Source organism: Monodon monoceros, unplaced genomic scaffold (genome assembly GCF_005190385.1).
Source record: "Monodon monoceros isolate NGI ecotype Baffin Bay Population unplaced genomic scaffold, NGI_Narwhal_1 Super_Scaffold_5, whole genome shotgun sequence".
Lineage (NCBI taxonomy): Eukaryota > Metazoa > Chordata > Mammalia > Artiodactyla > Monodontidae > Monodon > Monodon monoceros.
Window position 1 is genome coordinate 71,045,155 of NW_021703782.1, and position 27,931 is coordinate 71,073,085.

General features: G+C 40.9%; 1 protein-coding gene across 1 annotated transcript in view; it reads right to left on the minus strand.

Annotated features, from left to right (window-relative positions):
* GNA14 (G protein subunit alpha 14) overlaps positions 1 to 27,931 on the minus strand; it is a 194,080-nt gene that overhangs the window by 127,461 nt on the left and 38,688 nt on the right. The window lies entirely within an intron of this gene.

Here is a 27,931-nt window from a genome sequence, read left to right on the forward strand (position 1 = left end):
AGAACACAAATGAAGGGACAGAATCCAAAAGAATTATCACATATGAGGGAGGAGGAGGGCAAAGAAGGGAGCCACGAAGCTAGAGTAAGGCATTTATTCTAGGAAGTAGAAAGTAACAGGAAAAAGGGAGGCAGGAACCTACTGAGGTAGTGAAGAGGGAGTGGTTTGAATGATTGAAACATTCAAACACTAGCATCTGGCAAAAGCCCCAAGTGCCGGAACACACCTATTAGCTACCAAGTTCTGCTGGAAATTTTACAACAAAAAATACCATATTTAAACAACAAGGTCCTACTGTATAGCACAGGAAACTATATTCAATATCCCGTAAACCAAAATGGGAAAGAATATTAAAAAAAAAGAATGTCTATATGCGTATAACGGAGTCACTCTGCTGTATAGCAGAGACTGGCACAGCACTGTAAGTCAACTATAGTTCAATTTAAAAAAAAGGTTTTTTAATACCATACTTGTGTCTATTGGGTAGGTGGTGAGTTGAGAGATGATATCAAAATCTACACATGCTTATGACAGTGTGTTGTGCATATAAATATTTTTTAAAATGCCATACTTGTTTCATGCTTGATTCAACCTATATTTACAACCATTCTTTTTTTTTTTTTTTTGCGCTACGCGGGCCTCTCACTGTTGTGGCCTCTCGCGTTGTGGAGCACAGGCTCCGGACGCGCAGGCTCAGCGGCCATGGCTCACGGGCCCAGCCGCTCTGCAGCATGTGGGATCTTCCCGGACCGGGGCACGAACCCGTGTCCCCTACATCGGCAGGCGCCACCTCAACCACTGCGCCACCAGGGAAGCCCTACAACCATTCTTGACATTAAAAGCTAAGTTTTTAAATTATAAGATCAAATAACTTTACGTTTATAATTTTTGTTTTATTTTTCAAAATGAAAATTCCAATTAAGCCACCCCTACCCCCAATATTTAGTATAAAATATTGGGACCCATTCTAATGAGGGTCACTTTAAGTAGTCTTTTTCCTAAATCGACCATTTTCAGATCATGGGGCCTCCTATAGGTCTTAACTAGTTTATTCCAGCCCCAGCCAGAGTTAGAGCCCAATACCAGATTACTAGGCTTCTGGGAGCAAACACTGGTAGCTGTTATCAAATGCCCACCAACCTCAGAGTCTGTATGAAACCAACCGGACATTTGGGCTGTTCACACAAATGCAGTTGCTCAGTGGCAAGGGATTAAAGTATCAAACTCTCACCAGATACTATTGCCCCGCAAATGTCAACCTAGGGACTAAAACCAAACAAGGAAGAGATCCGTGGATCAAGGGGACACCATCGTCTCAACAATGGAATCTAATATAGATCCTTTATTCTCTTCAGAGCTCATGCTATATATTATCATTAGGAGGGAGGCTCTGAATCAGTTTCCTTAGAATGTGAGTCTGTTTCCATGGTGACAAGAGTGTGCTCCTTTAAACCCCGGGACAAATGAATGGAGCATTCAGTAAGTCAGGCAATTTCTGGGTATTTTCAAAGCCTCAGAACAGACAGATAATGGCTCTAAGTCTTACCAAACATTGATTTGTTTCATTTCTAAGTGCAGAGGAGGCCAATGACGGAGAAATATATAAGAACTGCATCCCAAACCAATATTGACCCTGGATCAAGTGTAAAATAAGCCTGATTCTCAGAGGGGCTTATCTTGTCAAATGAAATTACACTGGCTTCACCCTGGCTGGCACTGACATTGTAATTGTCATGCACTCAGGCAGAACACAGAAAAAGGAAAAAAATTTTTTAACGAGATTTTTCCTATCAATCCAACTGAAGTGGTACTTTCTAAATACCAAGGATGGTTAATCTCCTATTTTCAAATGGTGACGATGCGCTCAAGAATCTAAATAAATAATTTTTTAAAGTCTATATAATCCTTTCTTTTGTGAACTACCTATTAGACAATTTTCTATGGAGTGCAACTTTGGGTCTTGCCACTATATATGTTCGTTTGTTAGAGTTCAGGTAGAATTGCTTTAAAGAAAGACCAGTGCTACTTTTTTTTTTTGTGGTACACGGGCCTCTCACTGCTGTGGCCTCTCCCGCTGCAGAGCACAGGCCCCAGACTCACAGTCCCAGCAGCCATGGCTCACGGGCCCAGCCGCTCCACGGCATGTGGGATCTTCCCGGACCAGGACTTGAACCCGTGTACCCTGCATTGGCAGGCTGATTCTTAACCACTGCGCCACCAGGGAAGTCCCTCAAAATAATTTTTAACATGTGTCATACCACACGTATTATTCTGCTGCCATGTTTTCACTTAATAATATGCCTTTGAGCTCTTTCCATGCGGTACTTCTCAGCCTCATTATTTGTAACTGGTGCACAGTAGGAACATGGCATAGTTATTTTTAGAAGCCATTCCTCTAAATCCATGCCATCCAATATGGTAGCCACTAGCTACAGGTGGCTATCGAATACTTGAGTGAAGCTGGTATGAGCCAAGATGTGCCGTACGTACAAAATACATGCCAGATTTTGAATACTTACTAAGAAAAAATATATATGTTATCTTGTTAATAATTTTTTAATCTTAATTGTATGTTGAAAGGAAAATATGTTGGATATATTGGATCAAATAAAACATTAAAATCAATTTCACCTGTTTTTACTTTTATTAATGCAATCATTAGAAAACATAAAATTACTTATGTGGCTCACATTATATTTCTATTGAACAGTTCTGTTTTAAAAGATGGGCATTTAGGATATTTGCCGTTCATCTGACATTACAAAGAAAGTGCCCCAGTAGCATTCTTATACATCAGTGGCCCTCAACAGGAAGCAATTTTGCTCCCCTGGGCACATTCGGCAATGTCTGGACACATTTTTGGTTGTCACAACTGGGGTTGCCACTGGCATCTAGTGGGTAGAGGCCAGGGATGCTGCTAAACATCCTACAATGCACAGGACAGCCTCCCAAAACAAAGAATCGTCTGGCCCGAAATATCAGTAGTGCTAAGGCTGAAAAACCCAGCTATGCATGAATCCTTGTCCACATATGGAAGTGTTTCTCAAAGGTAGACCTGAAGTCAAAAAACTGCCTGTGCTTCTGAAACACTGAGACACCACAAAACTGCCCTCCGGAGTGGATATGCCAGTCAGCATATCTCATCAGCAGTGCGTGAAAACACTCAAATTAATCGTAAAAGAACAAATAACCCAACCAAGAAAAGTTCAAAAGGCTTCAAAATGTCCACTCAATATTGTAAGTTCTTACTCTCATCACCAGGAATGACAATACAACTCTAAGTCCCAGAGTTTTAAGTAATATTGGGACGTTTAACCTACTCCCACCCTTTTAAAAACTGTCTTCTTTGCTCTCAGAACATAAATCATTTGGGGCCCTAGCATAGTTAATTTATAACTAACTAAACAACTAACTAGTATATCTCTCTGCTTCTCAAATGTGGCTAAAATTTGAATCTTGGGAGAGTGAAATCTCAAATACTTTGCTAATGTTTAAAAAATAACTTGTATTTATCTTACACCCTCATCCAGAGCCCTAGAGCACTGTCTGTTTTCCCAGCAAATGTCAACCTTGGAATGATCTTCATGTATAGTAACTGATAATACAAGCCGTGTGCCAGGATCAGGTGTTTGTTCTCCAATGTACCATATATTTTTTAGTTAGAAATGATCCTGCCAAACAAGGCCACACGTAGAAATACATTACAGATCTTAATCTGTTAATGCAAACGCAGAGGTAACATTGATTTGAAATGCACTGTTCCTATACTTACATTTTACCTACTCTTTTTTAGAAAACAAGATTATTAACCTTCTCCAATTTTCAATTTCCATATTTACAAAAATGCAAACTGTAGCAAACATGGTTCATGTTCCAAGTTCTCCGCATGACAAGCGTAAGGTACTCTACAGCCATAAAGCTTTTTAGGAGAACTGTGACTCTTATAAGCTTCCTCTGTTATGAACTCCTCATAAAGAACTAATTTTAACTTTCTTCCTGGAGTGAACTTGAATCATGAATTCATTCTCAGTATGAGAGCACGCAAAATGAGACAAGCGCTAGAAACAATTACAATTAGTTCTGACTTATCACCATTTCTCCCCCACAGGTTTTAAAAAGTATGTTTTTTGGGGGCAGTTTTCAGAGTTAAAGTATTCAACCTGTGGCCAGCAAGCGCTGTGATGACATTTACCATGTCTTGGTCTAAACTGATACTTATTTTTTGTTTTGTTTTGTTTTTTGCGGTTCGCGGGCCTCTCACTGTTGTGGCCACTCCCGTTGCGGAGCACAGGCTCCGGACGCGCAGGCTCAGCGGCCATGGCTCACGGGCCCAGCTGCTCCGCGGTATGTGGGACCTTCCCAGACCGGGGCACGAACCCGTGTCCCCTGCATTAGCAGGCAGACTCCCAACCACTGCGCCACCAGGGAAGCCCCTAAACTGATACTTATTGACTTTCATATTTGGGGCCTAAAAGATTCCAGATAATAAAAGAAAAAAGAAGGGGAGGAAGAGGAGAAAGACAGAGGAAAGGCTGGACTGGAAACTCCTTGAGGAAACAGCATCAGCTAGCATAACTCAAACACATGATTAAAGAATGCAAGATAGAATACACACCACTATATATAAAATAGATAACCAACAAGGACCTGTAGAGCACAGGGAACTATACTCAATATTTTGTAGTAATCTATAAGAGAAAAAATCTGAAAAAGAATATATATATGTGTATATAGACATGTGTACTATCTATGTGTATCTGAAACTAACATGATACTGTAAATCAACTATACTTTAACAACAAAAAAAAGAATGCAAGACAGAGAAAAATAATTGCCCAGGTTCAAAAAAAAGCACACAGGTTAGACTAAGATACTGGTTCAGAAGCACAAATGAGGATCTGGCCAAATTGGGAATACTGGATAGGCTGGCGGGGGGTAAGCAGAGCCCCAGTCATTCTGAGGAGGCAACACTAACTGTGCCTTCTGGGGGCGCAGCGCTGGGTAGGGATAGTCAAGTCTCTCAGAATCGGTCAGGGGGCCCTTTCTTGTTCTGCCACTGCTCACCCTTGGCAGCCCGCTCAGGGCAGACAGGCCTGCGCCCAGCAAACCCTTTTTGGCTGCCCGGTGGAGGCAGCAAAGATGCGATTTAGACATTAGAGTGGCCCTTCAGCAAGCCTTCATGGGATTCAGTTGGTAAACCGAATGTCACACCACTTCTGAGAGCAGCAGAGCGCTCTGCTACTTGAGTCTCGCGGAACTTCACATCAGACAAGTTTGCCGGTGCCCAGGCAGAAAGGGCCTTCCATTTAGCCGAGCCTTGATGAGGAACCCAAGTCCCACATGCCCACTCTTATTTCATTAAAGAGCCCTACTGCTCCAGACGCATCTTAAGCTGAATATCCAGCCTCCTGTATCTCTTTTGCCTGTTGTTTTTTTTTTTAAATGGGGTCGAGAAAACAAAGTTTCTTCCCCACAGAAGGTGGACTGAACTTACTCATGCTATTAACATCTTCTGAAACATGTCTCAGGCATGCTCTTTTCTTGATCCTGGCAACGAGGTGGTAACTAACAAGAGGGGCCAAGAGGATCATGGTCCTGTTAGCACAGTGGCATTGAGGTCACTGGCATTTGGGTATCTAAAATGGCACAACTGGTAAATGGAAATACACATTGCCAGATGTGGCTGGTGCTTTAGCTGCTCCGCCCCCTTGCTGGAGGGGCCAGAATTGTCCTGCCCAACAGGTTTCTTGAGCAGCTACTACGCATCAGGTCCTGTGAAACAGCTGTGAATAAGATGGAGATGGTCCCTGCTCCCGAAGAGCTTAGAGAATGGCAAGGGAGAGACAACTCAACAGAAGCCACTTCTTTAAGGGAAACAATATGTATGCCCTTCATTCCAAAACAATTTTCTCCTCAATTTTTAGTCACTTTATTGAGACATAATCTACATACTATAAAGTTTACCCATCTAATGTGTACAATTCAATGGTTTTTAGTATATGTGCTGAGCTGTGCAATCATCACCATAATCTCATATTAGAACATTTTCATTATCCCAAAAAGAAACCTTATACCCATGAGCAGAGATTCCCCATGCCATTACCACGCCAGCCCAGGCAACACTAATCTTTCTGTTTCTGGAGATTTTGTTATTCAGAACACTTCAGGATGGGATCATGTAACATGTGCTCTTTTGTGACTGGCTTCTTTCGATGACCATAATGTTGTCTGAGGTTCATCAATGCTATAGCACGCATCAGTACTTCATTCCTTTTTATTGCCAAATAATATTCTATTGTATGGATATGCCTATTTCATGTATCCATTCTTCAGTTAATAGATTGGGTTGTTTCCACTTTTTGGCTATTATGAACATTCATGTGCAAGTTTTTGAATGGACCTAGGTATCAATTCTCTTGGCTACATACCTAGGAATAGACTTGCTGGGTCATATATTAGCTCCACGTTTAACATTTCGTGGAACTGTCAAAGAGTTTTCTAACGTGGCTGTATCTTTTTATATTCCCATTAGCAATGTACGAGTCCTCAAATTTTAATGTTTCTGAATATGGGTACAATTTATAATCCATGTGCATATTTAATATAGTGATCTTTTCCTTACTTTCTTTAATAGCTCTTTGTTATTAAATTAATGGTGCACTTTAAATTAGTGGTATCCTAGAATAAGGGAAATACTGATATAGTAATAATTCACTGAGCCTCAACCAAGTACTAGGCACAACTTGTTTAATGCTCATTTACCCTGTAACAGAGGTATTACCTTGATTTGTAGATGAGGAAACTGAGGTTCAAAAATGGGCCATAATTCCACCATTAAAATGTCTATAAATGACAAATGCTGGAGAGGGTGTGGAGAAAAGGGAACCCTCCTACACTGTTGGTGGGAATGTAAATCGGTACAACCACTATGAAGAACAGTATGGAGGTTCTTCAAAAAATGAAAAATCAAGTTGCCATATTATCCAGCAATTCCACTCCTGGGCATATAGCTGGACAAAACTATAATTCAAAAAGATACATGCACCCCTATGTTCACAGCAGCACTATTCAATAATAGCCAAGACATGGAAACAACCTAAATGTCCATCGACAGATGAATGGATAAAGTAGATGTGATATCTATCTATCTATCTCACAGTCATAAAAAAAAGAATGAAATAATGCCATTTGCAGCAACATGGATGGACTTAGAGATTATCATACTAAGTGAAGTAAGTCAGAAAGAGAAAGACAAACAGCATATGATATCACTTATATGTGGAACCTAAAATGTAACACAAATGAACCTATCTACGAAACAGAAACAGACTCACAGACAGAGAACAGACTTGTGGTTGCCAAGGTCAGGGCGGAGAGGGATGGACTGGGAGTTTGGGGTTAGTAGATAAAAACTATTGTATAAAAAATAGATAAACAACAAGGTCCTACTATATAGCACATAGAACTATATTGACTATCCTGTGATAAACCATAATGGAAAAGAGTATAAAAAAGAATGTGTGTGTGTGTGTGTGTGTGTGTATCACTTTGCTGCACAGCAGAAATTAACACAACACTGTAAATCAACTATGCTTCAATTGAAATAAAAAGGGCTGCGCTTCCCTGGTGGCGCAGTGGTTAACAATCCGCCTGCCAATGCAGGGGACAAGGGTTCAAGCCCTGGTCCGGGAAGTTCCCACATGCCGCGGAGCAACAAAGCCCGTGGGCCACAACTACTGAGCCTGCACTCTAGAGCCCGTGAGCCACAACTACAGAAGGCCACGTGCCTAGAGCCCACGCTCCACAACAAGAAAAGCCAACGCAATGAGAAGCCCGCGCACCGCAACGCAGAGTAGCCCCCACTTGCCCCAACTAGAGAAAGCACGCATGCAGCAAGGAAGACCCAACACAGCCAAAAATAAATAAATAAAATAAATTTTTTTAAGAAAAAAAAAGAAAAAGGGCCATAATTATATAGCCTCTGCCACTCCACCATGGTAGTATTAGCATTTGAACTTGGGTTGATTTTCTGCCAAAGTCCAATTTTCCTCTATACCTTCTCACTATTGTTCAAAGATGAGCAAGGGATAATATGTACTTTCTATGATTTCACAATCTCTGAGACAGATAAATACATAAATAAATGAATACAAGACAGGCTGTGATAAGTACTCAATCAAAGGAATTCTAAAAGTACTCTGTGTGGCCAGAGATCAAATTTGACAGGAAATATTGGAATCTTGGGATAAGTGGTATTTGAGGTGGGTTTTGTTTGGCAGGTGTGGGTAGAATCAATGCTCTAAGACTGTGCCATCCAATATGGTAGCTATCAGCCACATCAGCTATTGAGCACTTGAAACATGACTAGTCCAAATTGGGAAGTGCTGTAAAAACACACTGGATTTCAAAGGCTTAGTATTTTAAAAAAAGAGTGTGAAATATCTCATTAATAATGTTTATACTGAGCACATGTTGATAATATATTGGACATACTGAGTTAAAAATATATTATTACAATTTCACCTATTTATCTTTTTACCTTTTTTTCCTATCTTTTTACTTTTAAAAATACGATTAACAGAACATTAAAATTATCTAGGTGGCTCATATTTTTATTGGACAGTGCAGCTCTAAGAAATAAAGATGGCAGAGAATATGCCGGGATCATCGATTGCTATCACTGAAAAATCCAAGAGGTGTAACAAGAAACAAACTTGAGAAAGAAGGTGAAGGTCTAACTATTTAGGGCTCACGTGCCCTGCAATGCCAAGCAGTTTGAACTTTGGTCTGGATGTAACAGAGAGTCAAAGGTTTTGAAAGGGGAGTGAAGACATCAGGTCTGTGCCTTAGAAGGTGGATGTTGGCAACCCTTAGTCAATAGCATTGACAGAGGTGACCAGACCAAAACCCACCCCACAACTCTCCAAACTCATAAAAATGCTGGATCAAGTGTAATGCCACAAGAATACACAGCCAAACTTGGAAAAGCAAGAAAAGGAATTCCCTGCTGCCATAAACAGAAGCAATTAAATATCAGAGCAATGGGTCAAAAAGCTCAGGTGTGTTGGAACAGGACACAGGCCATTAGATCTGGGGGCTGAGGCTTTCACATCTGTGTGGGGAGAGGAGCCCAGGTCACTGCCCTGCACAAAAAGGGATGAGAAATTGAAACACACGCATAAAACTGGCACTAGAAAAAATCCTGCCAGTGGAGGCAAGGACAGAAGCTTGGACAAGGGAAGTCAGTAAAAAGAAAAGGAGCCAGTGTAGGATCCTGTAAAGACAGAGTGTAGGAAAACTGGGAGATGGTGCTGCCTGGTGAGCAAAGCAAAGGCAGTGTCAAGAAGGAGGGGGGCCCACGGGTGCCAACTGCTGAGCCGTAGTGAAAACAGACAAAGATGAGACAGTGCTTCTGATCTGGTGATTACAGGTTACCCCAGGCTTCAAAGACAGCAGTATCAGCACGGTGGCTGGAACAGAAAAAAGCAAGGGTAGCAAACACGACCTTCTCTGAACGTTTTAGAAGTGACTTGGAGAGACAGGCTGTTGGTCGCTTAAAGAGAGAAACAGATCAAAGGAATTTCTTTTTAGCAACAAGAGCCATACCGAGGAAGTCAGTCAAACAGAAGAGTGGTTCTAAAGATCAAGGCAAGAAGAAGAATCAATGAAGGAGCAGGTTTAGAGGAGGATAATGACCAAAGATGGAGCCTTCGAAAAGGTAAAAGGTGCTAATGTCCACCAGAGGTTCAAAATGATACTCATTTAAGCCACGGAGCTATTCTGGAATGGGGAGCACAGCGGCTGAGGGCCTACAACAAGGTTTGATGCTTGGACTGAGACAAGGAAAGCCCCAGGAACAGTGATGAGTGGCAGGGAGGGCCCAGCTGCCATGGACTCCCATAAACACCATCTCAGCTGTGGCCTGAACACTGAGGTTACCCTGGGTTGCCCGAGCTAGGTGCAAAAAAAGTAGTCACAGAACGTTGAAGCAGTGAAGCCTTGCTAAGAATCCTGACTGGGTATGGGAAAAAGTGAAACCAAAACTAGAGAGAAAGACTGGGAGACTAGGCAGACACTTGGGTATAGAGATCAGGCCACACAATACAGCACAGGGTAAAGGCCAGTCTGTGCTGCTTATACGTTATAAGCAGTTAATAGTCAAAGGAGGAAAAATACTTATTTTGCCATTTATATTTATCCTCAACAGTGTAGTCATTTGAGTAAATGGTAAGCATTATATCAGTTCATAAGTGGGAAAAGACATAGAAATATTAAAATACAGAACTGTTTTCCTTCAACTCTTTTGCTTTTCAGTTCCATCATTCATTCATGTAATCATTCTGGTGTTCCTGTAACATGCCAGTTTCTGGAGGATGAGAATGTGAAGAAGTAGAACGCGCATTTTATTTAACCTGAAACTAAACCTTTATCCTGAGAATTTGAATTCAGTGAGTCTGAGGCCTGTGTGTATACACAAACCAAGAAAATAGTCATTGGTCCTTTCCTTCAGGAGCTGGAGGAGGGTCACAGATGGACTGAAGAAAGTCAGGAGTCCTTGCCTTTGATGCTAGGGTGTCACATTATAGGAGAATCTGTCTTCACTTGGAGCATATTTACACTGTGGGAATGTTGGTATTCTAGCAACTGAGGAGCAATTCAAAGAGGCCGCTGAGATCAAAGGACTTGGGGGAAGCTCTGAGCAGTGTGAACTGGAAAGCCTATGACAACTCAGAATGTTAAGCAGAAAAATCAGGTCATTTGGAAAACTACAGTTGGTCTTCAATGGTAGTCAGTGATTTTTTGGCCAGCGAGCGATAAGGAATTGAAAAAGGAACAGTCACAGTGGCAACAAATGTTTCACAAGAAAAAAATATCAGCAGAAGAAACACAGACCTAACTTGGAGGGAGGAGAGATTATAAAATGTGTCTGTAAAAGTATTTAGACTGGGAAATAATATCCCAAAAAATTCAGACAAGTCTTGCATCTTCCTTCTATCTTGGATTAGTCTTACCTTTCGGACATTTCTCTCTTTCCACCCTCTCTTTCTTTCATAAAATGAAAACAAATATATACTTCTTAGTTCTCCAGACTATGCAATGAGACACTAGTTCCAAGTACATTCCAAAAGATATCTTACAAGAGGCAGCTTTGCTTCAATATGCAACAAACTGATCTGTGACCTGTGACCCACGGTTTTTAAAAATATTTGTTAGAATCACAATCTGTAATTAAAAATAGAAATTAACTATAATTAGCTACAAATAAAAAATGAAATTGGTTTGAATTAGCCAAGGTAATGGAGTCTATCAGAGAAATTAAATATTTTAAAGCAGTAAATTAGCCTAAAAGGCATCCAGTGCCTTGCAAATCTTGCAAAAACCTGCTGCCTGCGTGTCTCCTGGGGACTCTGTACATTTTAAAAACGAGGTCAGGCCAGGTCCAATTAGAAGGGTGAATACAGGATGCTTCTGAATTTTTTGGGGTCATAATTTAATGAGCTATAGCAATAATTTGCTAAATGTTCCATTGGTGGCTTCATGGAGATAATATTGCAGGTAGACTAGCACAGGTCTATAAGTGATTAGGAACTGCAGGTGTAAGCCATGAATAATAAGCCCACAACACAGTCAGTGCTAAATGAATACTTAGTAATATTTAGTAACGTTATTTCAGCTAAAATTAGTTTATAGGCTACTTTAATACCCTGCTTGAAAATTACTTTTCGCAAACCTTGAAAACTTCCAGAGAACAATCTAGGTTGAATCTTTCTGTATAAAGCATGTTGGGGATGCAGGAGAGGGGAGCATTTATAGTGAAGATCTAGGTTTCAGCCTCCACTGGGATATAATCAACCTATGCTCAAGGAGTTGAATGCCAGTAAGCTGGCTCCACTTCCCAGGGCATCTGCAGGCTCTGTGAGGGAGTCAAGTGGGAAGGAGGGAAGGCAAGGGATGAGCAGTAGAATGAGAAAGATCTTTCATCAAAACCTCTAAGAGACCTGGATGCTTGACATCAGGTGGAGAACCACCATAGCTCAAGAAAGTCAGTGGCCCAAAACAACTGGACTTCTTGTACCCTTTAGGTACCGCCATTTGTTTGTTTATTTTAACCTGTGTCTGCTTCTCTGTGGTCACTAGACCAGAGGTTGGGGGAAATTTGGGGGTTGGCATCCTATAGCTCTACCTCGGGGAAGAAGGGAATGCAGCACACAATCAGCTTAGCAAAAGAGTGGACCTGCAAGAAACACAGGGGAGCAAGTTAGCACTGAATATAAACAAGGGTTTGGTGTAAAAACTAGTCTCAGCAACAGAATGATATACTTGACCTTATGGGTATTTAAGGTGTGAAGAAAAAGGCAAAGCAAGGTTGAAAGCAATCACGATTTTCTGTGCCTTACTTCTGAACGAAAGAACTTGTTTGGTAATTTCAGGTGAAATGAAGAGGTTTTCTCTTCCAGGTTGCCACAAATTTGGAAAGGTGGTTAAACATACACAGGAGAACTACTGATAAGAATAATGGAAGAAAAAACATTTACACAACCTGGAATCCATATACTGTATCTACTGTTTTTTTCTCTTAATTTGAATAGATGGGAACATAAGGATTAATGTACATATGTATTCTCCTCTCACTTTATAACGGGCGGTAACATAAGGATTCTCATCAGCTGACACTCTCAGAGATATTCACGAATCTTTGAGAATCTCATTACGTGCAATTAACAGTAGCCGTCACATCAGACAAGCTCTGGTGTATAATCTCAGTAGCTTTCTGATTTACACTCAACCTCACATAGGCAGGCAGCCCTCCTCCATGTTGAAGCTATGCTATCTGCAACAATGGTCCATGCAACCTTGAGGCAGCAAAGGAAGAGAAGAAGTGCACGTAGGCTCTTACCTGCATTGCCCCAGAAGAGACTCTTTGCTCAAAGCACATGGCTCTGATATAACAGCAAGGGAGGAGGGAAAGCACAGCGGGGCACGAAAAATATTTACTGAACACGAACTGATGTCTGCCACACATTCCTAACTTACTGAAGAAGCATGAATCCGCCAGACACATGCCCCACGGGGGGTAAAGTAAATAAGGTTACTAAGGAAACTAACTTCTCTAGAGCATAGTTTGAAATCACCAACCTTAGCTAGAGACAAAACATAATGTTTGTGACAAGTTGCGAGAAGGTGATGATTTCACACTTCATGCTGTTGCTCTACATTTAGGGTTGGGGCTTTGGCCCAGGCAACGTACAGAAAGTAGCTGTTGGGGTCTCCTTTGATTTCAAATCTGGCTAGAATCCAAGTTTCTCAACTTCAAGTCCAATGTCATAAAAACTAGACATTGCTTCCTTCTAGAATGTGGGGCTCCTACTGAAATATCAAAGTCGCCTAAACTTTCCACATGAAAAAAAATTAATTTCAGGTCTTACTTTAGAGTACTGTTAGGCAACCTCGTTAATTAGAATCACCTGGAATGGTTGTTTTTTTGTTTTTTGTTTTAAACTAGCGATGCCTGTGCCCCAACTCAGGCCACTTGAGTTACAATGTCTAGGGACAAGACCAGGTAATGATTTTTTTTAAGTTATCTGGGTAATTCTAAGGGGCAATTAAGTCTGAGAATCACTATTTTAGAAGACAGCCACCCCATCCCCTAGAAATTACCAGTTGTTACTGGTTTTAAGGCCAGAAAGCTTTAAGAAGTAAAATTAATGCTTGGGACCCACCCCAGATAGTCTGATTTAACTGGTCAGAGTGGTGGGGAATGGACACTGGGATATTCCTCAGGTTATTTCACTGTAATGCCAAGCATAAGTACTATTTATGGTGTCACAGTCATCCCTAAACCGCCTTGTCAGGCCAGAGATGGAGCGACTAAAATTGGGGAGAGGGAAGCAGCACCATGTGGTGCTATCCGTGGTGCTGAAATGGAACTGCAAGGAATTGTTAATTGGTAGCAGCAATGAACATTTATTTTCAATTTGATAAAACAAAACCTTCTACTATTTCATATTTTTAATTGAGAGATATAAAAATTCTCCTAAGCACAGAACTACTGGTATGTATATTTTCGGCTCTATATTATGGTTTGTTAAGGGAGAGTGATTTTGAAAGAAAGAGGATTTGCTTTGCTATTTGTCCAGAGATCAGATAGGGCAAAGATCAAAATAATTATGACTGGTACTCTTGGAAAATCTATACATTTTTATTTTTTAGCTATGATAGTGTCCTGAATATTTTTTAAAGTTTTAAATTATTAGAATTTTTTAAAATATAAGATACTTTACTTCCCATCTAAAATTTGAAAGCATAAATGTTTATTGTTTTTATTTTTCTGCTTAAGAAGATGGAAGTGAAATAGTTGGAGAAACAACCTATTTTCACAGAGTAACATTCATCTTATGCTATTTAATGATACTACCACTGGATATTTCTAGTTGATGCATTTGTGAGCTTTATAAAAAAGGAATTAATATGGTGCTATAACCCCAATAACTAGATATGGCCTAGAGGTTAATGTTTCCCACCTTTCCCTCCACATTCCTTATATAATGACCACAACTGAATTGTCCAGTCAGTCATTTCTTATATTCTCCATGGTCTAAAAACCTATGCTCGTTCCCTCAAACGTCTATGCTATATGTTCCATGACCCCATCCAATAACAACTCAGTAACAAAAGGGATGGATGAACACTTTAAACCTTCTCCAGTTTATGACTGTTCTCTGAAACACAGAAAACATTTTCCACAGTAAATTACGTTATGAAGATATGAGCCTGATATGCTAACCTGAAAATGCCAAACATCTGAACCCCACCTTATCAGCAAACAGCTCGGAAACATATGCCTCTTCTTTGCTAAATTCTAACCTTTCCCAAAAGGCAGCAGTATGTGCATGCACAAAATCTAATAAATCACACAGGACTTTCCTTTGGAGCAGTTACCTTCCTACTCCTCTACGGGCACTTGGAAACTAAGGGCCTTAGGCTAGACACCAAAGCAGCACTCGCTAATATGATCCATGAGCTGTTTGAAGAGTTCATGAGGGGAAAAATATCCCTCATCTTAAGTTAAAATCACTCAAGAACTCATTTTACTTATTACCAGGCTGTATAAGCTTGAACACCTGAATTTACTACTTTGGGAAAAAGAAGAGTATCTGCCCCATACTTTCTTAAACACTCTATACTTCAAAGAAAGAATTTCAGATAAATTCCATTTTCCCCTAAATGAAAGTTTAGAGCTTTGCCGATTTGGTTAGTATAGCAATAAAAGAGAGTACAGTTCTCACACCTTGAACACAGCTTATCCTTCATCTGTTCAGACATTTAATGAGTGGGTCTGATAGTCACAAGCCTTTAGTGGATTCAAGTCAAGGTGTTTTTACCAACGCTCAAGTCCAACCATATTCCAATGGGGCCCTTCCCCCGCCAAGGCTGTCATCAGAGAAGACTTCTCTTTGCCAAAAGGGCCCTCAGGAGAGAGTTAGTTTACTATCAACACAATTAGAATCATTTTAGCATAGCCTCTTTTAAACTACTCGTATTCCCTATCTATAAATTAAACACTCTGGGAACCTGCCTATTTACTGACCACTTTCAAAGAGGGCTCTGTAGAATCCAAAACAGGAAGACAGAAAAAGATTTTGAAGGAAGGTCTTTGGAATTTCTGGTCACACTATCGGAGCTCCAGGGGGCTGCTTTGATGGTGAACTCATAACTTCCTCAGGCTACGACACATCCCAGTACCCCAGTGTCTGGCTCAGCTGCTAACACAGCTCTGCAGTAAATTTGTTATTCCCATAAAATGATCCAAAACTCTTGTTCTCCAAGGAGTCATGTTTTTCTATGGAAGTAAACAAAGAAATCATAAATACTCCTCTCTCACCATTAAGGGTTCATATCACTTTAATGTGAAGACACTCGTCATCAGAGCCCACAAACAGCAGACCAAGGGTGATGGAGTGAAACAATGAATGATCATGGCAGTAAGATGAAGTCTTGCCTCGCTTTTATGTGAGGACCTCTGGGACTGTCCTGCATCAGTGCCTCAGTGGTTTCAGTCTCTCACATAATTCCAGAAAACTGTATTATGTCTAGGGCCAATGACAGTTTTATATCACTTGAAAAACTTGTTTAGAACTTGTTCTACATTGTGTTTACAATATGACTCAACTGTTGGAATAAAAATAATGGTGAAAAATATTAACCTATAATATGAAAGGAACAAGTTTGGTCACAAGTGCTACAATCTTAAATTATAGATTAGCACAGGCTACCTTAAAAGACAAAATTTTTAAAATTGAATAATGAAAAAATTATTTTTGTGCAAGTATATCCACATCCTCAGTTTGAACAGTAATGACTGTTTTTCCAACACTTATCTCACTTAAAACCTTACCCTCATTTAATGTTTCCCATATTGTAGTTTAGCTGAAATCCTCAAGTGCCTCAGTTCTGCACAGATTTTGTCCTTATAAAGAAATAGGTTTCAAACACAAAGAGGATTCATTACCAGAAAACGGAATGGACCAGCCGGGTAAGAGGGGCAGAAACTATACGTCCATCTAAAATACTCCAGTAAAACTAGAGATCCATCGTTTTCAGAAATAATAAATCCTTCCAAATTGACTGCCATCTCAAAAAAAGCCTCATGGACCTAGAGAACGCCGTGGCCCTTATCCCAGACTATATAAGGTGACACTGGTCATGATGTCTGGGGCAATTACCAGGTCACTGCTCCTGTCCTATTCCTTGGGCGTCCAACCCTGGGAGGCTGGGAGTGTGATGCGGAGATGGGATAGGCTGTCTCTAACCAGGATCACTAAGACCCCGTCATTAGTCCCACCCTCTGCCACTCCTGTAAAATTGGGATACCAGATTTTGTGGCTAGCCCTCAGGCACCCTGAACAAGTTAGAGATCTTCACTCTAAGGCTGGGTACAGCCAGCTGAGTGCAAAGGAGCAGGGCAGGTGGGGCTAACCACCGTCCTCAGGTGAGAATGCTTTGTGCCAACGTGAACCACTTGCTGTCTCTCACATCCTGCAACCATTCCCCCAAACCCCAATGCGACTGGGCCCAGAAGCTCTAGGAAGCGGGGTGTCCCAAGCCCTCCCCCTCCCCCAACAACAGAGAAGAACAAAGACTTGGAACCAGAGACCAGCTGCTTGTTTCATGTCTGCTCTGTGACCTTGAGCACATTCTTTCAATTTCCCAAGAATCAAGTTTCTTCAGTTTTGTAAAGTGATGTTCGCTTTGCAAATTCAAAGGAACTCTTGATGCCTGCAGTCCCTGGTCCTGGGCTTGTCAAAGACCTATTATTCCTCCTTTTAGCCATTTATGGTTGTTTTCTACAGCAGGCTATGCTGAGTGGACCCCAAATTCTCCTCCAAATACTGATATTTTAATGACAGTCTCACAGAGAGATGCAAAAATGGGATTTAATAAGTTTCCCCTGGGCCTGCTGACTAATTTCTTCAGGTCAATAGCTTGTTCAACGGCAAAGTGCTTGGACAGAAGTTATTGCTAGGAGTGGCCCATTGGCACTTCCTAGCTCGGACCACTCCTTGCTCCTGGCGATATATTTCTGTCCTTCTCCACACATTTTGGGGACATAATGGAACCTAGTTATTTATCCATTCAAAATCTATTATGCACCTATTATCAATCAGGCCTTTTGGGATTTGGAATTTTTGTCTTCTTCTGGCAGATCAGAAATATCATGGGTCCACATATGGATTCTTTCAATTCTCATGTAATATGTATCATATAACTAGAGTGACCATATGTACTGCTTTGCCCCGGGCAGTCCTAGTTTGTGCCTGTGGTGCCAGCATAGCTATTAACAGTGCCCGCATTCACTCTCAGGCTGTCCCAGTTTGAATGATAAATTACATCACCACCAGATAAGTAGATCCACCTGCAGTTCTTGTAGGCTTCCTGTGGGGTGGGAGTGGGAGAGGAGAAGGACCCACATCACAGAGACCACAAGAATCCTTAGTTATCTGCTAGACCGGCACAAGCTGTGGGAGGAAACTATGAAGGCTGCTGTCACCTTTTAAGAAACATGTTTGGAATAATTTCTTTTCAGACGCAGCCACATAGAGAAGTTGAGAGCATGGACTCCATGGCCAGATAAGCTGGCGCTGCCACTTCCAGGCTATGTACACATGGGCAAGTTATATAACCTCTCTGTGCCTCAGTTTCCTCATGTGTAAAGTGAAGTTAATAAGAGTACCTACTTCGTGAGGTCGTTGTGAACAACACGAGTCAATGGGCCTGTACATACTAACTGCTGTAAGTGTTTTCTGCCACAGAGGATTGCCCTGGACCCAATCCTAGTCACAGACAACTACACATTGGCCAAACATAAGGAAAGTCCACATTCAGAGGAGATTTGGCACAAAAGACTTTGGTTTGGGTATTGACAAAATCGATCCAACAAGATTCTCTCTTCTAGGAAATAAATGCTTGATGGGCAAGGCAGGTCACTGAAGTTGAATCTCAAGTGACAGGAAGTTATGTTCCCACAGTTTCGCCCAGTCACAGAATCCTTAGGCCCCAAGGTTCCTGAATCCCTGGAAGAAACAGCGCTGACCCCATACTCCTGTGTATGCTTGTTATAATCTCCCATCACCCAGTTTCATGTTAGTGGATCTCTTCTGCCACCTTAAATTCACGGGGGACAGGCCAAGCTTAATTCAAAGAAGAAGAGGTGCAGGAAAAATCTGGGACCCCAGGTGGAACCTTCCATTTGTGAAATCGTCAATTCTACATCCTACTCTCTGATCACAGCTTCAGATCAACTCACCTCCTTGAAGCTCATCTATAACCTTGTTGTCCTTGAAGCCCTCACTGTGCCTCAAAGTATTTTTCCTCCTGGCTTCATTTTCTTTTCTACACAGCCTGGATCACGTGTCCTATCATTTTAATTCCCTTTCACCAGCACTTTACTTTCACCTTCCAGTGTTTCTCCACCCAGGGTACCCAAAGCTACCAACCCTAAATTAATCCTACTCTGTACATGAAAGCCCAAAAGCAGCTACAGTATATTTGAGATGTGTGCTGCTATTCAGTTATCGTTTACAGTCTCAGCAGGCCCTCCGTGCTGCACTTTCCCTCCACGGTGGTCAGTCGCTCACCCACTATATTCCCACCTTCAGCGCTACCCTCTACAACTTGACCAATCATTCCCACTCCTCCTCGGCTCACGGGTTTGACATGTGTTTTGGTCATACTGCATACAGAAGGATGCGCGGAGACTTCCCCGCAGCCCCACCGGTGCAAGGCTTAGGTGTCCTGGGGTAAGCAAGAGCTCCACCACGTCTCCAACTGCCCTAATTCCCAAACAAAGCAAGAGACAGCAAAGCCTTTGTTTTTTGAATTTGCTCAGGAAAAGGAGGCAAAAGGCCTTAAACACGGAGTTCAAGTTTGGAGGCACAGGAAGAAAGAAAAGAGCCAAGGGAGATAGAAAGCATTAAGTGTGCTCCTGAGGTCACTAGCCCTCCAGCTAACAAGGCAGATAAATTGCAGGCAGCTGGGAAATGTGGACGCTTTGGCAACAACAACAAACAACAACACCACTGCAGGGATCTGGACTCCTCTGACTCCAGATTCCAAAACAAATGCTTTCTCTGTAAGTTCATGAAATTCCAGCAAACTTTTGTTTGAGATTTTAATTGTTTTTGCTTTATCTTCATGTTGGTTGAAGAGTTGAAGATTTTTAAAAATCTTTTCATCATAGCTCTATGTGGCTCCAACTGACCCACTTCTTAAAAATTTTTTTTTACATTTTTTAATTGAAGAACAGTTGATTTACAATGTTGGGTTAGTTTCAGGTGTACAGCAAAGTGATTCAGTTATACATATACATATATCCATTCCTTTTCAGATTCTTTTCCCATATAGGTTATTATAAAATATTGAGTAGAGTTCCCTGTGCTATACAGTAGATCCCTGTTGTTTACCTATTTTATATATAGGAGTGTGTATATGTTACTCCCAAATTCCTAATTTATCCCTCCCCTCCCACCTTTCCCCTTTGGTAACAATAAGTTTGTTTTCTATGTCTGTGATTCTATTTTTGTTTTGTAAATAAGTTCATTTGTATCATTTTTTTAGATTCCACATGTAAGTGATATCATATGGTATTTGTCTTTCTCTGTCTGACTTACTTCACTTAGTATAATAATCTCTAGGTCTACCCATGTTGCTGCAAACAGCATTATTTCCTACCTTTTATGGCTGAGTAGTATTCCATTGTATATATGTACCACATCTTCTTTATCCATTCATCTGTTGATAAACATTTAGGTTGCTTTCATGTCTTGGCTATTGTAAACAGTACTGCAATGAACACTGGGGTGCATGTATCCTTTTTTTTTAACTTTTTTATTTTATATTGGGGTATAGCCGATTAACAATGTTGTGATAGTTTCAGGTGCACAGCAAAGCGACTCAGCCATGCATATACATGTATCCATTCTCCCCCAATTATGATTTTCTCTGGATATATGCCCAGGAGTTGGATTGAAGGATCATATGGTAGTTCTATTTTTAGTTTTTTAAGGAGCCTCCATACTGTTCTCCATAGTGGCTGTATCAATTTACATTCCCACCAACAGTTCAAGAGGGTTCCCTTTTCTCCACACCCTCTCCAGCATTTATTATTTGCAGACGTTTTGATGATGGCCATTCTGACTGGTGTGAGGTGATATCTCACTGTAGTTTTAATTTGCATTTCTAGCATTGTTGAACATCTTTTCATATGCCTTTTGGCCATCTGTATGTATTCTTTGGAGAAATGTCTACTTAGGTTTTCTGCCCATTTTTTGATGGAGTTGTTTGGGGTTTTTTTGATATTGAGCTGTATGAGCTGTTTGTATATTTTTGAGATTAATCCTTCTCGGTAGCACCAGTTGCAAATATTTTCTCCCATTCTGCAAGGTTGTCTTTTTCTTTTGTTTATGGTTTCCTTTGCTGTGCAAAGGCTTTTAAGTTTAATTAGGTCCCATTTGTTTATTTCTGTTTTTATTTCCATTATACTTGGAGATGGATCCAAAAAGATATTGCTGCGAATTATGTCACAGAGCATTCTGCCAATGCTTTCCTTCAGAAGTTTTATAGTATCCAGTCTAACATTTACAATTTTGAGTTTATTTTTTTATATGATATTAGAGAATGTTCTAATTTCATTCTTTTCTATGGAGCTGTCCAGTTTTCCCAGCACCACTTATTGAAGAGATTGTCTTTTCTCCATTGTATATTCTTGTCTCCTTTGTTATAGATTAATTGATTATAGGTGTGTGGGTTTATTTCTGGGCTTTCTATCCTGTTCCATTGATCTATGTCTCTGTTTCTGTGCCACTATCATACTGTTTTGATGACTGCAGCTTTGTAGTATAGTCTGAAGTCAGGGAGTATGATTCCTCCAGCTCCATTCTTCTTTCTCAAAATTGGTTTGGCTATTCAGGGACTTTTTGTGCTTCCATACAAGTTTTAAAATTATTTGTTCTAGTTCTGTGAAAAATGCCATTGGTAATTTGATAGGGATTGCACTGAATCTGTAGACTGTCTTGAGAAGTATGGTCAACTGACACACTTCTGAGTATAGGTCTGGGAAGAGGCTGAACATCCTCACTACTGTATCTAGTGTCTAAAAAGGTTATGATGAGATCTTATTATCTCCTTTACATGCCTCCTGCCCCCTAACATCCTCCCACACACACACAGATCCTTGGCTGTCCCATTAATTAATGTTTTTAAAACTTTTCTCTGCATACAAATCTCCTGGGATTCTTGTTAAAATGCAGATTCTGACTCATTACGTCTGTGTGAGAGGGCAGTCTGAGAGTCGGTATTTCTAACTTGCTCCCAGGTGATGCCAGTGCTGTTCTAGGGACCACTCCTTGAGTAGCAAGGCTCTACCCCTCTACCAGTAGACCCAAAGTGGGTCATCCAGGGGACAAACAAACAAGATGTTCCACTGATCCACAGGAAGTATTAGAATTCTATTTATGTTAATTTTACCTAAAATTTTAAATCTAAACAAACACAGGTACCTTCATCTGTCAAATGGCCTCCCATCAGGATGAATGAAAGGAATCCTAAGAAAAGGGTGGAAATAAAATTCTGCAATTCAGACAGGGTTGTCAGAGGTGAACCAACTTGTTCATTCCCATTCAGCTCACTGCCATATGCTGAAATGTGTATGTCACAGAATTTACAGAATGCATTAACTAGTTTCAATTAAACTAACCCTCACAAAATGTATGAGGCTTAAATAATGTCAAGAAACTGCTAATTAAAGATGCCATTAAGAATCTACATCTGCCAACCAAAAAGTTGGACCAGAAATCCAAAATTATAATGGTTATTTGGAATATGGACATATAGCCTTAATTATGATTTTTTATATATATATAAATTTATTTATTTATTTTTGGCTGTTTTGAGTCTTCGTTGCTGCGCGTGGGCTTTCTCTAGTTGCAGCGAGTGGGGGCTACTCTTCGTTGCATGCGCAGGCTTCTCATTGCGGTGGCTTCTCTTGTTGTGGAGCACAGGCTCGAGGTGCACAGGCTTCAGTAGTTGTGGCTCACGGGCTCTAGAGCACAGGCTCAGTAGTTGTGGCACATAGGCTTAGTTGGTCCATGGCATGTGGGATCTTCCCGGGCCAGGGCTCGAATCCATGTCCCCTGCATTGGCAGGCAGATTCCTAACCATTGTGCCACCAGGGAAGTCCTTTAATTATGATCTTGAGAGTATATTGCATCTGGAAATAACAGGAGTATGTGCATATAATTTTTAGGTAATAATTCCTACTTTGATGGGTACGTATGCAAGTATTATTTTTCTGATTAGGTGTACAATCAAGATTTGGAGACTACTGCTCCATACTATCAGCTGGCCTCCCCTGCACTATGTAATAAATATGCTGGCATCCTTGGCTAATCCCCACCCTCATCCTACCTTGTCTCTGGTGTTGTGACCCCTTCCTGACTGTTGTGGGCATTTGAGTTTGGGATCACTGGCTTTTCCTACTGTTACTTCATCTGAAACATAGGTTAGAGTGAAGGGTGGAGGGGGTCACAAAATCATAAAGAGAGAAGAGTATTTTTAAAAACACACACACACACACACACACACACACACACACACACACACACACGATAATAGGTGGAAACTGACTCTAGGTCTTAGCATTAAGAAGTAATAAGGATTAGTAGAGACTGTGGCAGCATGGAGAATGCATGCCTTCTATTCTTGCTATTCTTTGCCAATATGGACATGCAGACCCAGAGTTGCCAGATTTTATGATATTTCAAGGGAAAAATGCATCTCAAATTTTACTGGATATTACACAATGTTTAAACAGGTGCATGCACGTGCATACACACACACACACAAAGATACATACACACACTTAACTTGCCAAGACTTCAAGGCACATTTGGACCATGAGCCATTAATTTGTTCTACCCACTGTGTGTAGTATAAAACCTTTAACTGCAGTCATAATTCATTAATAAAATTAATCATAATTAATAAAATTAATCAAAGAGGCAGCAAAGGAAGAGCAAGTTTCATAAGTCATGAAGTCAGAGTCAACACAATGTTAAAATCTGTAAAGGGGAAGGAAAAGAGAAAGAAATGTCAACAAAAGGAGATGAAGAGGCCAAGCTAATGAGAGCGAAAGAGCAAAGGCAATTTTCCTGCTTGCTTCCTCCTGGGAGTGTCAGTAATTAATCAATCTTGCTTTCCCAGAGTTGTAGGCCCACTATGCATGGCCTTGGGAAAGTGATCGTGCTCACTAACAGCCACATCACCATTTCTTTCTGAATAAGACTACATTCCCAGCATTCCTTGCAGTAGGCGTATCCATGTAAATGAGTTTTAGCCCACGGAATGTGAGCAGTGCTGTGCAGAGCAGCTGGGCGTGGTCCAAGAACACACACACACACACACACACACACACACACACACACACAAACACACACAGGCTCCTCACTCTTTTCCCCTCTTCCCTAACTGCATGAGGAGGCAAAAGTCTGGAGGAAGGTGGAGACATATGATCCACGAAGCTGAACTAACTTCTTACCATCACAGACCTACTGGGATTGTGATGTGAGTGGAAAATGGACTTCCATTTTCTTCAGCTACTGAGATCTTGGTCTTGATCCTCCCCATTTCTAGTACATTCATCATGGCCTATATCCTCTTGCCCGGAATCTTATTCAGCTAAACATGCCATTTTCTCTGACCATTACTCCAATGGCATGATTCCAGTCCCCTGGCCTCTCATCTCTGAACATGCTCTACTTTGCCTGTGTGACCCTCAAGGTAGTGACACAAAATGGAGTTGCTCATCTGAAGTGGGGTATGACCAGTGCAGAACAAACAGGATCATCACCTCCTTTTTCCCAGATAGTTTGCCCGAAATGATGGAGCTTGTGATGTCTATCTACTGAACCCTCTATTTTTTTTTTTTTTTTTTACTGGTGCTTGTCTTCTGCTACATCTTCCCCATTTAATAATTCCAGATTTATCTCTTGGACTATCAGAGTTTTAAAGTCTCTATCGCATTAGGGTTTGTTTGTTTTATTGTTTTTCTTCAGTATTATCTACTTTGTATGTCTATGTGGATCCCTTTCGTTTTTGCCTTTCCAGCATCCATTCACCTTTCTTCTGGTGATAGCACTTCTATTTCATTTACATGCAGGCTTAGTGGTACTAGCAATCAAGGAAGTCTGCTTTCTTCTGACCAACCTACGGACTGAACATTCCTCAGGCTATACCAGCCACTGTGCCCCTCTTAAATCAAGGACCTAAGAATTGAAAGAAATTCAAATAGACACATCTTAAAAGAAATGACTCAAATAGACCATCCATTAATTCCTATGACCCAGAATCCCAGAGCATCTTCTCCACAACTTGGGGAAACCAAAACCCAATTAAAAAATGGGCCAAGAACTTGAATAGACATTTCTCCAAATAAGATATACAAATGGTCAACAAGCACATGAAAACTGGTGCTCAACATCATTAGTCATTAGGAAATGCAACTCAAAACCACAGTGAGATAGCATTCATTCCCACTAGGATAGCTATAGTTTTCTTTTAAAAGGAAAAGTGAAATTAATAAGTATTGAGAAGGATGTGGAGAAATTGGAACCCTTGTATATTTCTGATGGGAGTATAGAGTGATTCAGTTGCTAAGGAAAACAGTTTGGCAGTTAAAAGTTAAACATATAGTTACCACACAATCCAGCAATTTCAATCCTAGGTTTATATCCAAAAGACTTGGAAACAGGTACTCAAGTAAAGACATGTGCATGCATATTCACAGCAGCACTAGTCACAACAGCCAAAACGTCAAGACAGCCCAAATGTCCATCACCAGACGAACGGATAAACAAACTGTGGTACATCCACACAATGGAATATTACTCAGCCACAAAAAGAAATGAAGGTGAGACGGGCTACAACATGGATGAACCTCAGAAACACTGTGGTAAGTGAAAGAAGCAAGATACAAAAGGCCACATATGATTCCATTTATGTGAAATGCCCAGAACAGATTAATCCACAGAGCAGAACACAGATCGGTGGTCACCAGGGGAAGGGGGAACAGAGGTATGAGAAGCATCTCCTGAATAGGCACAAGGTTTACTTTAGGGGCAATGAAATTGTTTTGGAACTAGACAAATTAGTGGTTGTACAACTTTGAAAATATACTACATGCCACTGAATTGTTCATGTTAAAATGGTTAATTTTATGTTATGTAAACTTCACCTCAAAAAACACACATACACATACAAATGTATCCTCTCACAATGCTAGAGGTCAGAAGTCCTAAAGTCAAAAGGTTGACAAGTCTGCATTTCTTCTGGAGGCTCTAGAGAAGAATTCGTACCTTGCTGTTTCCAGCTTCTAGAGATTACTGCATTCCTTTACTTGTGGCCTCCTTCTGGCAATGGCATCCCTCTGACCTCTGCTTCTGTCATCATGTCTCCTTCTCTGACTGACCCTGCTGCCTCCCTCTGTAAGGCCCCTGTGACGACATTGGACCCATCCAGATAATCTAGGCTGCTCTCCCCATTTCAAGATCCTTAATCCATCTTCAAGTCCCTTTTGCCATTAAGGTAACATACTGACAGGTTAGGGGATATATGTATACGTGTAGCTGATTCACTTTGCTGTACAGCAGAAACTAACACAACACTGTAAAGCAACTATACTCCAATAAAAATTAATTTTAAAAAACCCATACTGACAAGTTTCAGGAATAAGGATATGGACAACTTTGGGAGGCCATTATTCTATCTATCACACTCCCTACCCCTTCAATGAATTCCTTTACTTGCTTAAGTTAGTGGGTGTCTGTTGCTTGTAACCACAGAACCTCAAACAATAAAATGCTTTCTATTTTTCATCATTGCATTTTGAATGAATGGGGAACATCAAGTAGCAAGCAGGAGTTGGTGATGTCTTGGCCATGACGGGAGAATGACTAAGGAAATATGTAAGAATTTTATGTTTGGTACAGTGCTTTCCCCAGGAACAAGGAAGCCAGAAAAACAGATACTTAATGAGTGTCTGAGGGCTGAATGAAAAAAGGGATAAGAATAAAATATGGAAAGTTTAACTAAAGCATTTAATCAGAGGCCATAGAAGCAAGATAAATCTGCACAGCGTCAGGAAAATGTATTAAATATAAAACCCCAAGTTAGAGCACTGTTTAGCACATACAGCATGAAAGCTGGTAACCACCCTTCTTTATGGGGTGACAGCCTCCTACCGTCAAGCCTGAATCTGATTCAGAGATCACCTCAGCCCCAGGAAGTCCTCTGTTGTCCCCAGACAGAATTAACAGCTTTCTCCATTCCACCCATGTACTGACACTGTGTTGCTCTGAGCTGTTAGAGGCATGGTCAGTTCTTCAAATTGGCTTCAGCCTCCTCTCAGCCACTGCCTAAAAGTGCCCAGGAACACCGTGGGGGTTCGCATGTTAATCACATTAAGAAAAGCAAAATGAAAAAGAAAAAAAAAAAAAAAGAAAGAAAAGCAAAATGACAGAGAGCTTTTGGAGGCAGCCTTCAAAGGCATCTTCATTTTTTTCCATTTTCATACAGATTGCAACATATTTGAAAAAAATCAAGCTGAGAATCACAGAACCCTTGGATGCCCCAGGACACTATTTAGTTCAGTAACTTTTAGGGTGAGTTTACCAAAACCCGCCATTAGTTTTCACAGGTGCATTTCCTGCAAGCCCTGCTGGCCCGATGAGCAAATCATTAACTGTGGGAACAGTCTAACTTTCTGATAGGCCAGGCCACTTTACTTCCGAGTCTTTTCAGAGCAAAGCTATCTGACTGCCTCTGCCTTACACTGCTAGTATTGCCAATTCATTCGACTTTGACCTAGAAATTTTATGTACGCAAAGTCAAGCGAGCTGGGTTTTTATTAGGAAGTCAAGGTTCCTGGAAGAGCAAAGAACACTCCTTGTTCAACGTATCATCTTGGTGTTCAGGCATTCCTTGCCTATCATTCTCAAGAGCCATAGCATGGGTCAGCTCTGCCTTTATAGATATGTGTTTGTCGAAAGGGGAAGATGGTGTTTGTTCGTCCAGGGTGGAGAAAGCACTGAGGGTGGCTGGATATTGCCTTTTTCCTCTCTGCTTGGGTTATAACCTTCAGTCGGTACACATTGTATGAACTAGCTTACCTAAAGAAACACTGATGGTTGGAGTTGCCAGCGAAGGCATGGTCTCTAGGATTTTAATTAAGCGTGACCATCAGAGTTACTGCCTTCAGCACTGAGAACTTAATGTCCTAAAATGATGTTTTGCAACTTATGTCTTTTATAGTCAGGGAAACACTGAGTAAGAGTATAATCATGCCTTTCCCCTCCAAAATGATGAGAAAACCAATGCTTAA